The following is a 16428-nucleotide window of genomic DNA, read 5'->3' on the forward strand; positions in this document are numbered from 1 at the left end:
GCCACATTTCTCCTGGAAAGCCTACCAGGCTGCTTCTGAAAAGATCCCAGTGACCCATCTCCGTATACTTGGATGTCAAACCAAAAGGGACAACTGACATCCTTCCATATCTTCTCTTTTTTTTCAAGAATTAGCAAGTATTTGGCCAAAGTATTTTTTTGTCCATTTTTTTGTAAAAGAACTTTGCAGAGAAAATTATTTTATTTTTCTTTAAGCAATGTGTGTGTGAGTGTTTGTGTAGGGGGGTATTTAAAAAGGGAACTTTCATATTTCAATCTGTGTGTTAATGCTTTGCTTCATTACTGGATAAGTCTTGTTTTATAATAAACTGATAATTTTGTTGTTTATGAAAGAAACCTGGTTGGTGTATTTTTTGGGGGGATAAAGAGTAGAGTATCTGATTGACCATATTGGTAACTGGGTAAACATTTAAAATATATGTTGTGACCTATGGAGAAGTGAGACTAAAAAAGACAATGTACTCCTCCCACCTTGGTCATAACACTGGGAGAAAGTGTTTAGAATCCTGAAGGCAGAACAATGTTTTTTCAGCACATGCCACACCCTGTAGCATTTAGCTCCTTCTACTAATTCAGCAGCAGCCAGTAGAAATCAAACACCAACTAACCTGAAAGTGGTTAATAATCTCTTTTAAATAGCACTGGTGGGGTTGTGGGGGGTGGGGGTGGGGGGAGGGGGGTGGGAGGTTGGTGGTGGTGGTTGTGCTTCCTGCTGTTGATCGCATGTTCAGCTCTCCATGTTTAAGAGACAGCATTAGCTGGAATATTAAGCTCCAAAATGACAGAGCTGATGTCAAATCAGTACTGCACGCTGATTGAAGTCACGACCTACTGACAACAGCAACAACAACCACCTCTTATATTTATATAGCGACTTTAACATAATGAAACGTCCCAAGACGCTTTACAGGAGCATTAAAAAAACAAATATGACACCGCACCACAAAAGGAGCTATTAGGTCAGATGACCAAAAGCTTGGTCAATAAGGTAGGTTTTATGGAGTGTCTTAAAGAAGGAAAGCGAGGTGGAGAGGCGGAGAAGTGTAGGGAGGGTATTCCAGAGCTTGGGGCTGAGGCAACTGAAGGCGCAGCCTTCAACGATGGAGCGATTAAAATCAGGGATGCACCAGAGGCTGGAATTAAATGAGTGCAGATATTTGGGACTGGAGGAGATTACAGAGAAAGGGAGGGGTGAGGCCATGGAGGGATTTGAAAACAAGGATGAGAATTTTTAGATCAAGACTTTGCTTGACCGGGAGACAGTGTAGGTCAGCGAGCACAGGGGTGATAGGTGAACGGGACTTGGTGCCAGTTAAAACACAGGCAACAGAGTTTTGGCTGACCTCAAGTTTACGGAGAGTAGAATGTGGGAAACCATCCAAGAGTGCATTGGAATAGTCAAGTCTAGAGGTAACGAAGGCATGAATGAGGGAATACTCTGCATACTTCCAGTGGACACTCCCTGCACGTGCACTGATGCCCTCACCAAAATGTCCTCTGGTGTAGCTTGCACCGGAAGTGTGTGCATGCGCCACAGATACTATTCTGGAGTCAAAACTACTCGTAGTGCCATAAAAACTGGCACTAAGGAGCCAGGTTTTGTGGCCCAGAGTCCAATCCCAACCCAGAGTCAGTTCTTTGCAAGCTTTTCATTCCACCCTATTCACAAACTCAGTTCCTGCCACTAAAGCATACAAGCAAATACAGTACCATGCAACTGATATGCTAAGGTAAATTTTTAATGTTGCTGATGACAGTATTGTAATGTATGCACCCCTTTGCTTTCTCTAAGTATGTGCGAGAAACCAGATCCACAGCCTAGTCAGTCAGACATGCTACCAATGCACTGCATCCAGGATCAAACGTTTCTATCTCCACAAATACGAGTTCAGATACATCTATCCCTGGAGATTCATTTTAGTAGTTTAGAGGGTACTTCAGCAAATATATTACAGAGCACAGCTAGCCAGGCGCTGGTAGCATGAAGAACAATAGGGAACCAGTTGAGTTTTTATAATGATCCACAGACCTTTGTGGTTATACTTCTAGTGCTACCCCATAAATTATTCAATTTTATTGAATTCAATTTTGCAGCTTGCTTTGGTGAGATTTTTATTCATGGTGTGTGAAAGTAAATCACATAGCACCACTTCTAGCAGTGCTATGCAGGCCTACCTCCATTGTAGAAACTCAGGAGGCACTGCTGGTTGCTTTCCAGATGACCCATGTAGCATGAGGCAACTGCAGTGGCGTACACAGGTACATCCCATGCATGCGCCCGAAAGGCTTGAAAGGACGAGATCAAGGCACAAAAACCTCAAAAGTAAAGGTAGTCAACTGTAGATAACAAAAGAAGTTAAGGATTGTATAAGATTAAAAGAAAAGGCCTATAAAGTTGCCAGAAATAGTAGTAAACCTGAGGATTGGGAAGATTTTAGAATACAGCAAAGGAGGACAAAGAAACTGATTAAGAAAGGAAAAATAGAATATGAATGTAAGCTAGCAAAAAATATAAAAATGGACTGTAAAAGCTTCTATAGGTACGTAAAAAGGAAATGTTTGGCTAAGACAAATGTGGGTCCATTACAGGCAGAGTCAGGAGAATTTATAATGGGGAATAGAGAAATGGCAGAGAAGCTAAATGATGACTTTGTGTCTGTCTTCACTGAGAAAGATAAAAGAAATCTACCAGAATTAAAGATCCAAGGGATTAAGGGGAATGAGGAACTGAAGGAAATTAGTATTAGTAAGAAGGTTGTATTGGAGAAATTAATGGGGGTGAAGGTTGATAAGTCCTGGGGACCTGATATTCTATATCCCAGAGTGTTGAAAGAGGAAGCTATGGAGATAGTGGATGCATTGGTGATCATCTTCCAAAATTCTATAGATTCTGGTACGGTTCCTGCAGCTTGGAAGGTCACAAATGCCACCCCACTATTTAAGAAGGAAAGGAGAGAGAAAACAGGGAATTACAGACCTGTTAGCCTTACATCAGTCATTGGGAAAACACTAGAAGCTATTCTAAAGGATGTGATAAATGGACACTTGGATAATAATGATCCGATTCGGCATAGTCAACAGGGTTTTATGAATGAGAAATCATGTTTGACGAACCTGTTGGAGTTTTTTGAGGATGTTACTAACAGATTTGATAAAGGGAAGTCAGTGGACATAGTATGCTTGGACTTTCAGGAGGCTTTTGATAAAGTCCCCCACAGATCGATTAGCAAAATTAAAGCACATGGGATAGGAGATAATACACTGGCACGGATTAAGGATTGGTTAACAGGCAGAAAAACAACGTTTTCACGTTGGCAGGCTGTGACTAATGGGCTACCACAGGGATCAGTGCTTGAGCCCCAGCTGTTCACAATATATATCAATGATTTGGATGTGGGGACCAAATGTAATATTTCCAAGTTCACAAATGACACAAAACTAGGTGGGAATGTGTGTTGTGAGGAAGATGCAAAGCAGCTTCAATGGGATTTGGACAGACTTAATGAGTGGGCAAGAACGTGGCAGATGGAATATAATGTAGACAGATGTGAGGTTATCCACTTTGGTAGGAAGAACAGATGTGCAGAATATTTCTTAAATGGTAAGAGATTTGAAAGTGTAGATGTACAAAGGGATCTGGGTGTCCTTGTCAATAAGTCACTGAAAGCTAACATACAGGTGCAGCAAGCAATTAGGAAGGCTAATGGTATGTTAGCCTTTATTGTAAGAGGATTTGAGTACAGGAGTAGTGAAGTCTTGCTTCAATTGTATAGAACCTTGGTTAGACTGCACCTGGAGTACTGTGTGCAGTTTTGGTCCCCTTCCCTTAGGAAGGATATTATTGCCATAGAGGGAGTGCAACAAAGGTTCACCAGACTTGTTCCTGAGATGGCGGGACTGTCCTATGAAGAGAGATTGGGGAAACTGGACCCGTATTCTCTAGAGTTTCAAAGAATGAGAGTTGAAACCTGCAAAATACTTAAAAGGGATAGACAGGGTAGAGTTTGCTGAGATGTTTTCCCTGGTTGGGGAGTCTAGAACCAGGGAACACAATTTCAGTATAAAGGAGAAGCCATTACGACAGAGATGAGGAGAAATTTCTTTACTCAGAAGGTTATGAATCTTTGGAATTGTCTACCCCGGAGGGCTGTGGAAGCTCAGTCGTTCAGTATGTTTAAAGCAGAGATTGACAGATTTCTAAATACAAATGACATAAGGGGATATGAGGATAGTGTGGGTAAAAGGCATTGAAGTGGATGATCAGCTATGATCATATTGAATGGCAGGACAAGCTCGATGGGCTGAATGGCTTACTCCTGCTCCTATGTTCCTATGTCAAGCTAATGCAATGCATGAATACTAAAATTGTCCAACGATTATATAGGGAATGCCTTCTTTATTCACTTCTGAAACAACAAGTGATAGGAAGTCAAATAGGCCCTGTTCTGGGGCTATTTAAAGGGCCATTCAGCAAGTTGCAGCTGAGGTGCTTTTGACTTACTTGTGCTCAGGCAAAGTTGGTGGAAGTACTGTGATGAGTTGCTCGAGGAGTTCAAGTGTTTCTGCTCACTACAGAAAGTCGGAGAATTGCATTGGCTTCTGTAAATATGGGGGCAAAAGAAGATAAGAACATAAGAAATAGGAGCAGGAGTAGGCCATTCGGCCCCTTGAGCCTACTCTGCCATTCAATAAGATCATGGCTGATCTAATTGTGGTCTTAACTCCACTTTCCTTCCTGCCCCTCCAACCATAACCCTTGACTCCCTTGTAGATCAAAAATCTGCCTAACTCAACCTTGAAAATATTCAATGACCCAACCTTCACTGCTCTCTGGGTTAGAGAATTCCAAAGATTAATGACCCTGAGAGAAGAAGTTCCTCCTCATCTCCATCTTAAATGAGAGACCCCTTATTTTGAAACTGTGTCCCTGAGTTCTAGATTCCCCCACAAGGGGAACCATCCTCTCAGCATCTACCTTGTCAAGCCCCCTCAGAATCTTATATGTTTCAATAAGATCACCTCTCATTCTTCGAAACTCCAACCTCTCAACCTTTCCTCATAAGGCAGCCCCTTCATCCCAGGAATCAACCTAGTGAACCTTCTCTGACCTGCCTCCAAAGCACGTACATCTCTCCTTAAATAACAAGACAAAACTGTAGGTCGAACTGTAGGTGTGGTCTCACCAACGCCCTGTACCTACTTTTATACTCCATCCCCCTTGCAACGAAGACCAACATTCCATTTGCCTTCCTAATTATTTGCTGTACCTGCATGCTACCTTTTTGTGATTCATGTATAAGGACACCCAGATCCCTCTGTACCGCAGCATTCTTCAGTCTCTTGCCATTTAAATAATATTCTACTTTTCTATTCTTCCTGCCAAAGTGGACAACCTCACATTTTCCCACATTAAACTACATCTACCAAGTTTTTGCCCACTCATTTAATCTATATATATATATATCCCTTTGCAGACTCTTTGTATCCTTCTCACAACTTGCTTTCCTACCTATAGAATAACAGCAGTATGAGCCTGCATGGTAGCAGCCAGGGATCTCATGATCTCTGTCAGAACTTCCACCCCAGCACTGATACATTGGCTGCACCTGTGCATCAGTGGAAGCTGAGACAATGGACAGCAGATGCTTCATCATGGGTCAGTCTGGCAGTGCTGCCATGGAGATGCCCACCACTTCCATGGTGGAAAGGATGGGCTCCATGCTCTGTGTGATGCCCTGTGCCATGGTGGAGCCAGACTCCTCCATGCTCCTAACCAGTGACTGGGGACCATTTAGAAGGTCTGCCAATGCACCAAGCATGTCTGTGTGCATTTTTATTAGCGTTTTCCTACAGTCCACCCCAACAAAGTCCTCACCTAGAGAGTGAGAATGGGGAATTAATAGTATGTAATAAAGAAATGGCAGATGAAATGAAAAACTATTTTGCTTCTGTCTTCACTATAGAGGATACAAAAAACATTCCAGTAATATCTGTAAATCAGGAGGTGGAAGGAAGTGAGAAACTTGGTGAAATTACAATCACCAGGGAAGCAGTACTGAGCAAACTGATGGAGCTGCGGACTGACAAGTCTTCGGGTCCTGATGGACTTCATCCTAGGGTCTTAAAAGAGGTGGCTAATGAGGTAGTAGATGCTTTGGTGTTAATTTTTCAAAATTCACTAGATTCTGGAAAGGCTCCATCAGACTGGAAAGTAGCAAATATAACCCCTGTATTCAAGAAGGGGGGGGAGGCAGAAAACAGGTAACTATAGGCCAGTTAGCTTGACATCTGGGTGGGGAAGGTGTTAGAATTGATCATTAAGGAGGTTATAGCTGGGCACTTAGAAAAACTCAAGGTAATCGGGAATAGTCAGCATGGTTATGTGAAAGGGAAATCATGTTTAACCAATTTATTGGAGTTCTTTAAAGGAGTAACATGCACTGTGGATAAAGGGGAGCCTATTGACATACTGCACTTGGATTTTCAGAAGGCATTCGACAAGGTGCCACATAAAAGGTTATTGCGCAAAGGAGGAACTCATGGTGTAGGGGGTAACATATTAACATGGATAGAAGATTGGCTGGCTGGCTGGCAGAAAACAGAGAGTATGCATAAATGGGTCCTTTTCTGATTGGCAGGATGTGATGAGTGGAGTCCTGCAGGGGTCTGTGCTGGGTCCTCAACTTTTTACAATTTGTATGAGTGACTGAGATGAGGGGAACGATGGCATGGTAGCTAAATTCGCAGATGACACAAAGATAGGTTGTGAAAAGGACATAAGGAGGTAGCAGACTGATATAGATAATGGGTGGGCAAAAATCTGGCAGATGGAGTACAACGTGGGAAGATGTGAAGTTGTTCACTTTGGTAGGAAGAATAAAAAAGCAGAGAGATCTAGGTGTTCTAGTGCATGAATCACAAAAAGTTAGTATGCAGGCACAGCAGATAATAAAGAGGGCTAATGGAACACAAAGAACAAAGAACAGTACAGCACAGGAACAGGCCATTCGGCCCTCCAAGCCTGCACCGATCTTGATGCCTAAAACCTTCTGCATTTCTGGGGTCTGTATCCCTCTATTCCCATCCTATTCATGTATTTGTCAAGATGCCTCATAAACGTTGCTATTGTACCTGCTTCCACCACCTCCCCCGGCAGCAAGTTCCAGGCACTCACCACCCTCTGTGTAAAAGAACTTGCCTCGCACATCCCCTCTAAACTTTGCCACTCACACCTTAAACCTATGTCCCCTCATAACTGACTCTTCCACCCTGGGAAAAAGCTTCGGACTATCCAGAATGGTATCCTTTATTACAAGAAGAATTGAAAATAAAAGTAAGGATGTTCTGCTTCAATTATACAGGGCATCGGTGAGACCACATCTCAAATACTGTGTGCAATTTTGGTCCGCTTATTTAAGGAAGGATGTAAATGCGTTGGAGGCAGTTCAGAGGATGTTGACTAGATTAATACCTGGAATGAGCGAGTTGTCTTGTGAGGAAAGGTTGGGCAGACTGGGCTTGTTTTCACTGGAGTTTAGAAGAGTGAGGGGAGAGTTGATTGAAGTATATAAGATGCTGAAAGGTCTTGACAAGGTGGAAGTGGAAAGATTGTGGGGGAGTCTAGAACTAGGGGGCATTATTTTAAAATTAGGCGTCGCCCTTTTAGGACAGAGATGAGAATTTTTTTCTCTCAGTGGGTTGTGCAACTTTGGAACTCTCGGCTTCAGAAGGTGCTGAAGGTGGGGACATTGACTATTTTTAAGGCAGAGGTAGATAGTTTCTTGTTAGGCAAGGGAATCAAAGGTTATCGGGGGTAGATGGGAGTGTGGAACTTGAGACGCAAACAGATCAGCCGTGATCTTATTGAATGGCAGAGCAGGCTCAAGGGGCCAAATGGCTTAATTCTGCTCCTAATTCGTATGTATCTGAGCCCCTGTAGCAGACCTGGTATATGACCTTGTCCTCCAGGGAGTTCACAGACGAGCTGGCCTATCTCTCTGTCCTGGTTGCAGCCCATTTGTGCCCAGTGACTCACCACATGCAGATCCCAAATCTAAACTATCCTCTAACATGCGTGCTGTGCCAATATCCAAGCTGGTAGTTTCAAGTGTTAGGTTTAGTGACCGTGTTTCTTCCTGAAAGATATCTTTCTCCTCTCACCCTTCCACTTGTTTTTACAAGGGCTGAGCAACTGGCAGTTTCTGGCTAACTGCAAGCTCAAAAACTATAGGGGAGGATAAGGATACGGAAAGAGAAGCTGGGCAGTAAATCACCAGGTTCACGGTCACACAATCTGCAGTTTCCATTTCATAGCACTTTTCAGGAGGAGGATGAGGAGTGAATGGAGAAGGTGCTTAGGGAAGCTACTTACTGTCGTCCAGGATGGCGTTCCCTGCACCAGATGCCACTGGCTCTGCAGCAGTGCTGTCCATGATCTGAAGGACCAGCTTCTTCAGGGAGCTGAGGGGATATATTCATCCTGTTTCTCCACTGATCTTCTGCCTGTTGAGTGCCACCTTCTCCTGCAAGAGAGAGGGCAAAATGCCAGTGGCAGTGTGTCAATGCATTTGAGCGATGCCTGCCATAGCTGAATAGTTGGAGGTATGTGGAGGCCTGGAGAGATGTGTGCATGGCTAGCATGATTAGAAGGTTTATATGGGTGTGGCATAATCACAGAATCATAGAATGATACAGTGCAGAAGAGGCCCTTCGGCCCATCGAGTCTGCACCGATACATTAAAGACAACTGACCTGTCTACCTAATTCCATTTGCCAGCACTTGGCCCATAGCCTTGAATATTATGACGTGCCAAGTGCTCATCCAGGTACTTTTAAAGGATGTGAGGCAACCCGCCTCTACCACCCTTCCAGGCAGTGCATTGCAGACCGTCACCACCCTCTGGCTAAAAAGGTTCTTCCTCAAATCCCCCTTAAACCTCCTGCCCCTCACCTTAAACATGTGTCCCCTAGTAACTGAGCCTTCAACTAAGGGGAACAGCTGCTCCCTATCCACCCTGTCCATGCCTCTCATAATCTTGTACACCTCGAACAGGTCACCCCTCAGTCTTCTCTGCTCCAGCGAAAACAACCCAAGCCTATCCAACCTCTCTTCATAGCTTAAATGTTCCATCCCAGGCAACATCCTGGTGAATCGCCTCTGCACCCCCTCCAGTGCAATCACATCCTTCCTATAATGTGACGAAGAGAATTGCACACAGTACTCCAGCTGTGGCCTTACCAAAGTTCTATACAACTCCAACATGACCTCCTTGCTTTTGTAATCTATGCCTCGATTGATAAAAGTCCCATATGCTTTTTTCACCACCCTATTAACCTGCCCGTCTGCCTTCAGAGATCTATGGACAAACACGGCAAGGTCCCTTTGTTCCTCGGAACTTCCCAGTGTCAGGCCATTCATTGAATACTTCCGTGTCACATTACTCCTTCCAAAGTGTATCACCTCACACTTTTCAGGGTTAAATTCCATCTGCCACTTTTCTGCCCATTTGACCATCCCGTCTATATCTTCCTGTAACCCAAGACACTCAACCTCACTGTTAACCACTCGGCCAATCTTTGTGTTATCCACGAATTTACTGATCCTACCCCCCACGTAGTCATCTATGTCGTTTATATAAATGACAAACAATGGAGGACCCAACACAGATCCCTGTGGTACGCCACTGGACACTGGCTTCCAGTCACTAAAACAGCCATCTGTCATCACTCTCTGTCTCCTACAGCTAAGCCAATTTTGAATCCACCTCATCAAGTTACCTTGTACCCCATGTGCATTTGCTTTCTTGATAAGTCTCCCATGTGGGACCTTGTCAAAGGCTTTGCTGAAATCCATGTAAACTACATCAACTGCACTACCCTCATCTACACACCTGGTCACATGCTTAAAAAATTCAATCAAATTTGTTAGGCATGACCTCCCTCTGACAAAGCCATGCTGACTATTCCTAATCAAATTTTGCTCTCCAAGTGGAAATAGATTCTCTCCTTCAGAATTTTCTCCAATAGTTTCCCGACCACTGACATGAGACTCACTGGTCTGTAGTTCCCTGGCTTATCTCTACAACCTTTATTAAATAATGGGACCACATTAGCTGTTCTCCAGTCCTCTGGCACCTCCCCCGTGGCCAGAGAGGAATTAAAAATTTGGGTCAGAGCCCCTGCAATCTCCACCCTCGCCTCCCACAGCATCCTAGGACACAAATCGTCCGGACCTGGAGATTTGTGCACTTTTAAGTCTGCCAAAACCTCCAATACCTTGTCACTCCCTATGACAATTTGCTCAAGAACCTCACAGTCTCTCTCTCTCTGAGTCCCATATCTACATCCTTATTCTCTTGGGTGAAGACAGATGTGAAGTATTCATTCAACATCCTACCAATGTCCTTTGGCTCCACCCACAGATTTCCCCCGGGTCTCTAATGGGTCCTCCTCTTACCTTGGTTTTCCTCTTCCCATTGATATACTTATAGAATATCTTGGGATTTTCCCTACTTTTACCAGCCAGAGCTTTCTCATATCCCCTCTTTGCTCTCCTAATTGCTTTCTTGAGCTCCATCCTATACTTTCTGTACTCCACTAATGCTTCCGTTGGTTTGCTCCCCTTGTATTTGCTGAAAGGCTCGCTTTTCCTTCTCATCGTACCCTGAATGTTTCAGGTCATCCATGGTTCTCTGGGCTTGTTGCTCCTACCTATTACCCTAGAGGGAACATGTTGGGCCTGTACCCTCCCCATTTCCTTTTTGAATGCCCCCCACTGCTCTTCTATAGATTTCCTGACAAGTAACTCTTTCCAGTCTACCTTGGCCAGATCCTGCCTTATTTTACTAAAATTCGCTCTCCCCCAATCCAAAAGCTTTTTTTTGCAACTTGTCTATTTCTTTCTCCATAACAAGCTTAAAGTGTACCATGTTGTGGTCGCTATTACCAAAATGCACCCCCACCAACACATCAACCAACTGTCCGGCTTCATTCCCCATAATTAGGTCCAGCACTGCACCCTCCCTTGTTGGATCCTCTACATATTGAGCTAAAAAGTTCTCCTGTATACATTTTAAGAACTCCACTCCATCTAAGCCCTTAACAGGATGACTATCCCAATTAATGTTGGGAAAGTTGAAATCACCTAATATAATTACCCGATTATTATTTTTACACACCTCTGCGAATTGCGCACATATTTGCTCCTCAATTTCCTGCTGACTATCTGGGGGTCTATAATAAACACCTGGCAATGTGGCTGTCCCTTTTTTATTCCTAAATTCTACTCATAAAGCTTCATTTGATGCCCCCTCCAAGATATCATCTCTCTTTACTGCAGTAACTAACTCCTTTACTAATATTGCAATGCTCCCTCCTCTTTTACCCCCTCCTCTGTCTTGCCTGAAGATTCTATATCCCGGGATATTGAGCTGCCAATCCTGTCCCTCCCTCAACCATGTCTCCGTGATGGCTACTATATCACAATTCCACGTGTCAATCCTTGCCCTTAACTCATCCGTTTTACCTGTAATACTTCTGGCATTAAAGTAGAGGCCATCCATCCTGGTCTTACTCCCTTGAAACTTACTTCCACTGTATTCCCTCTGACTTGTTTGCTTTCCTGTGTTTAGCTGTGTCCCTATTTTTCTAGGAGTTTGCATCCCCTCCCCCTGCAAAATTAGTTTAAACTCCTCCCAACAGCACTAGCATACCCACCAGCAAGGATGTTAGTCCCCCTCTGGTTCAAATGTAGACCATCCCGCTTGTACAGGTCCCACCTTCCCCAGAAATGGTCCCAGTGGTCCTGGAGTCTAAAACCCTCCCTCCTGCACCAACTCTTAAGCCATGCATTCATCTGTGCTATTCTCCTATTTCTATACTCACTAGCACGTGGCACTGGGAGTAATCAAGAGATTACAACCCGAGATGTCTTGCTTTTTAGTCTACTGCCTAACTCCCTGAATTCTTGATGCAAGACCTCATTCCTCTTTCTCCCCATGTCATTGGTACCAACATGTACCATGACCTCTACGTTATCACCCTCCCCCTTCAGGATGCCCTGCAGCCATTCAGTGACATCCCGGACCCTGGCACCAGGGAGGCAACACACCATCCTGGAGTCACATTGACAGCCACAGTAGTACCTATCTGTTGCCCTGACTATAGAATCCCCTATTACTATTGCTCTTCCTCTCTTTCCCCCTTCCTGTGCAGACAGGCTGCTTGTGATGCCAGAAGTTTGGCTCTGTCCGCACTCCCTGGAGGAACCAGCCTCATCAGCCTCCAAAATGGAATACCGATTTGCAAGCGAGACCCCAGGGGACTCCTGAACTACCTGCCTGTTTCTCTTGGACTGCCTGGTGGTCACCCATTCCCTTCCTTCCTCAAGTCCCTTCAGCTGCGGTGTGACCACCTCTCTAAACATGCTATCCACGATGCTCCCAGACGCGCGGATGCTCCTCAGTATTTCCAGCCGCCGTTACAGCTCTGAAACCCGAGCTTCCAGGAGCTGCAGCTGGATACACTTCTTGCACACATGCTGGTCCCGGGGACTGGAAATGTTCCCGGATTCCCACATGCAGCAAGAGGAACAAACCACGGCTTTAAGCTCTCCTGCCATGACTAAACCCTTTAAATTTAAAACTTTAGAAGACGATGATAATAAAAAAAATAAATCAACTAAGTCTTGCTAAAACAATGACTTACAATTCAATCCAGTTTGAAAAATACCCACCAGGACTTACTCACCAGTCAGCTGTGCTCTTTGGAAACTCTCGGCTCCCCTCACGCTCTTTGAGGACAGGTAGGAAATGAAAGGAGCTCCTCACTCCCTCCTCACCGAACTCCCTCAGTCACAAAACTCCCACTTTAAGCACTCTAATGCAAACAAAGTCAGCACTGTACGATGGCCCACTTTTATACTGTCTGACTCTAGCCCGTGAAAACTGGTTTAAGCCAGTAATCTAACTAACAAGGTGCAGCTGCAAGCAGAGCCTGAGTAAACTCTGTTTAAATCTGGTCTAAAAGTCATCTTCTCCAACCCAAACAGCAACTGTTAAGTTAATTTGCTAAATAAAAGAAAGATTAGACTTTAGATAAAACTAACCCTTCATTACCCTCAGTCACAAAACTCCCACTTTAGCATTCTAATGCAGCCCCAGTTTAGCACTCCAGTGCAAACCGTAATGTAAGGATGTTAGGGGGTGGGTCCTGAATTCAGTGAATTCTGCTGATGGGGGTGTGGTGCATTGAGCGGTGTGAGAGGTGTGGTGTGGTAGGTGAGAGATGTGGCACCAGTGCATTCACTCACCTTGACCATCCGAGTGAGGTCATTAAACGTTTTGCAGCACTGTTTCCAGGTCTGTGGTGCCTAGGCATTCACTACCCATGTCACTTCAATCTCACAGCAGAGTGAGTCCAGGCAGCAGCGCTGAATGTGGAAGCCCTCTCCTTCCAAATGGTGGGACATGGCTTCTCTGTCAGTGGTCACAAGCAATTATCCAACAGCCTGCAGTGGATTTCTGCAACTTCCCTTTTAAAAAGGGAAGGCTGAATGGTTTCTGAAGAAAGCTTCTTAGCCCCCTGGATTGTGCAGAGGACACTTGCACTGAAATGAAGACTGGGCCACCACACCTTACCATGCCACAATCATGGAAACAAGGTGGGTAGGCAAACCGTGACCCCGCACCCAAAAATCGGGGCAAATGAGTTTTGCACCCATTATCTTTGGATTGCTAGTCCAATATTATAAACATTACGTTACAGTACCTATGTGTTATATAAAATTTACTAAATTGGATATAACATACATGATGTTTTACATGAATACTATTAGGGCAAGGTCCAATATACCTTAAGTTAAATCTATATTCAGAACCTTATCAAAACTGTATCCTCACTTTGTATGGAACTACAAAGATGTATGAGTGTCAAAATCTGCGACTGACGTTACCACATTATTTAAAAAAAAATATGGTTCACTAGTATCACATCTATGTTGAGTTAAAACAATTCCATTTTAAATTGAAAAATTTATTTTGGCCCCAAATCACAGTGGACATAAATTGAATTTGGTTTATATAACTTCATTTGCCATAATGGGTTTTTATATTGCTCGAATCCTGATGCAATGCATAGGCTCTGACACAATTGTAGCATGCCTCAGTGAGTACTTGATAGGTCTGCATCTGAATCAGGTTCCCTCTCGTGTACCATTGGGCAAACAAAGTCTTTATCAGAATTGGGATGATTTATTCTTACTGAGAGAATGTAGCTCCCTCTTCATCAGACAGTAACAATGGGGAGGGTGTGCCAGCAATGCCAATCAATTAAAATTAATGGTCAATTCCTGAACTGGGACAGGAGGATGGAAAATGACCTGCAGTCATTCATGGATTAGGAAGGACAGTGAACCCATTTATTTCATCCATCCAGAAAGAACTTAAAGTACTCCCATTACAGCACAAATAGTTTCCCAAATGCTTCCAAGGCTTTCATCTCTACTGCAGCATCTTGAAATCCATTCAAATTTACCTTTTCTATTCCCTGAACTGTCTTAAATATCTTTATAATGTAATTTCAAAGATGCCTCCTTTCCAGGATAAAAAAAATGCTCCTGTCTTTCACCATAATTCAGACCTTTAATACTAGCGATTACCTTACATTACACTGTCTCAGCACCTGAATATCACTCCTGTTTCTCGGCAAACAGAACTGGAGACTCCAGTCAAAGTTCAGTCTAACCAGAGCACTGTATAGTTTGATCACAACTTCCTCTGGCTTGTATTCTCCTCTTTTATCCATGTCATTCAGCATTGTTGATTACTGCTCTGTTCTGCTTGGTCATGCTTAGCGTTTAGTCTGCTGAGACTCCTAGGTCTCTTTGAGCTTCATCCTTAACTACTTCAACACCAACCATAGAGTGAATGTGTCATTTATTTTTCCTTCCTATGTGCAGTACTTTGCACTTGGCTACATTAAATTTCACCAATATATTGTTAGTCAGTCCAACTATTTAGCACACCAAACCTACATATTAACTACTCGAGCTTCCAGATTTATGCACTTATTTGTCAAAAAAAGCAGTAAGATGGCATTGAGCACTAGAGTACAGCACTAGCAGTAATTGTGACAAAGTTGGAAAGATACAGTCTTGATCCCCTAATTTGCTCAGCTTCCCAATTTGAACCTGGGTTAGCAGGACGACACTGAATGAATGCTGCAGTGTCTCTTAATAGGGCGAAGGAAAATCAGACAATGTAATTCAGGGTGGAAGTGTAGGAGTAGACTTCCACTATTTGGGTAACAGAGGTATGAGGCTAGATGGACTAAAGAGCGCTGATAACAATAAGGAATTTTTAAAAATTAAAAACAGGAAAAAAGGTGATTCCACAACCTGGTGCACTAAGCAAGAAACACCTAAGAGAGATGAACTGGTCATTATCACCGTGCTATTTGTGGAACCTTGCTGTGCACAAATTGGCTGACGCGTTTCCGATATTACAACAGTGATTACACTTCAAGAAAGTACTTCATTTGCTGGAAAGCATTTTGGAACAACCTGAGGTTGTGAAAGCACAATATAAATGCAAGTCTTTCTTTTTTTAAATAATTCATGAACAGTGTACTGTTGAGTTCCTAAGATGTTCTCCCTACTGGATTAGCAGGATAGCAAAATATCCCTGTTATGAATGCTGGACTTTGTCGCATGATTATGGATTAAAAATGGCAATTTTTAATGTAGTTTAAGATCGCGTCAGAGAAGTCAGGTGACCTCAAACCAACTCTGCGTAAAGACAAGACAGGGATCATGTTTACCAGGACAACAAAAAACCCAGATCAAGGACCTTTTTGAAAAGAAGAGACTGCAAGGGTATAACACCTGAAGAACAAAAGGTTTCACCCTCCCAGACTTTCAAATCGTAAACAAAGAGTCAGTGGTTCTGAAAATGTAAATATGAATTGCAGTTGCTAACACCTGGAAACAATGGAAAGTCCAGGTGGCGCTCCTATAGCTAGACTTGTGGACTTTGCATATTGGAAAAGAGAAATGGATATTGACTTTTGATTCCAGATAAATTCAACAGATTTTCAGAAGGCAGGCAGGCTGTAAGGAAAACTGGAAGAAGACCAGCGGTGGCAGCCTCAGAGAGGAGAGAAGGAACACCTCTCAGAAGACTGATACAGTGAAAGGCAACTAAGACTTGAACCTGTTTTGAAAGTTGAGGTTTGCGGAGAAAGTAAAGACCAACAGGATTACCAGAGATCACCTTATTCATGGAAGTCCAAGTCAAAAGTGCTCAGAAAAGCGAACAAAGAGGACATTGACTCTGAGAACAGTCTGGGAGATCCAACCCATTGCAACTGGGAGGAGTTTGGGACATTTAGCTGCAAAGATTTTGCATCAAGG

Source organism: Heterodontus francisci, chromosome 27 (assembly GCF_036365525.1).
Source record: "Heterodontus francisci isolate sHetFra1 chromosome 27, sHetFra1.hap1, whole genome shotgun sequence".
NCBI classification, from domain to species: domain Eukaryota; kingdom Metazoa; phylum Chordata; class Chondrichthyes; order Heterodontiformes; family Heterodontidae; genus Heterodontus; species Heterodontus francisci.